This window comes from Chrysochloris asiatica, unplaced genomic scaffold, assembly GCF_000296735.1.
Source record: "Chrysochloris asiatica unplaced genomic scaffold, ChrAsi1.0 scaffold02420, whole genome shotgun sequence".
In the NCBI taxonomy this organism is placed as follows: domain Eukaryota; kingdom Metazoa; phylum Chordata; class Mammalia; order Afrosoricida; family Chrysochloridae; genus Chrysochloris; species Chrysochloris asiatica.
This window is the reverse complement of record NW_006410938.1, coordinates 1-966: the sequence shown is the minus strand read 5'-3', so window position 1 is coordinate 966 and position 966 is coordinate 1. Positions and strand designations below refer to the sequence as shown.

The 966-nt window shown below is 54.2% G+C and overlaps 1 pseudogene; it reads left to right on the top strand.

The window, feature by feature from the left end:
• Nucleotides 1-10: 10 nt before the first annotated feature.
• LOC102814971 lies at nucleotides 11-894 on the top strand (annotated as a pseudogene).
• Nucleotides 895-966: the final 72 nt, after the last annotated feature.

Below are 966 nucleotides of genomic sequence, written 5' to 3'. Positions count from 1 at the left end.
CAACTACAAGGAGTTCAAAGGGGACTAGGTGCTGGCGGCGACCATGAAGGTCCCTGAGAAGAAGAAAGTGGACAAGCTGAATGCTGCCCACTACTCCACTGGGAAGGTCAGTACCTTCTTCACCTCCACTGCCATGGCTCCTGAAGACGTTCTATCTACGCTACCAGTTTGTGAAGAAGAAGGGCCGTGTGCGGCTCCACACCAACCAGGCCTGCACTGCGACCTGACACTGAAGACCTGTGAGAACTTTATCTGCTTCTGCAAGAGGAACTACTATGATGGCACCATCTTCCATAGGTCCATCAGGAACTTTGTGATCCACCGGGGCGACCCCACTGGCACTGTTATGGGTGGTGAGTCATTCATTCTGGGGAAAGCTGTTCAAAGACGAGTGAGTTCCAGCCCAACTTCTCGCACACGGGCCTGGGTGTCCTTAGCATGGCCAACTCAGGACCCAACAGCAACAAGTCTCGGTTCTTCATCACTTTCCGCTCCTGTGCCTACCTGGACACCATCTTTGGGTGGATTGTTGGGGGATTCGACACACTGACAGCCATGGAGAATGTGAAGAGTGAGCCCCAAACTGACCGCCCTAAGGGAGATAATCAAATCGAATCCACCACTGTGTTCGTGGACCCTTATGAGGAGGCTGACGCTCAGATTGCTGAGGAGCGGAAGAAGACACAGCTGAAAGAGGCGGCTCTAGAGACCATGAAGATAACTACGCCCCAATTGGGGAGCCCAGGACCCCAAGCATACCGCCAGGGTTTGGACAAGTACATTAGCCCAGAAGCCATGAAACGGTCCGCGCAGGACGAGCCATCCACCAGTGCAGCCACCCCGGCAGCCAAGAAGAGGCCCAGCAGTGGCTTTGGGGACTTCAGCTCATGGTAGTCAACTCAGAGCCTGTGTGTTGAAGGCTGCTATTCCATTGAGACTCAATAAAGCTTTTCCCTGGTGCCCGGG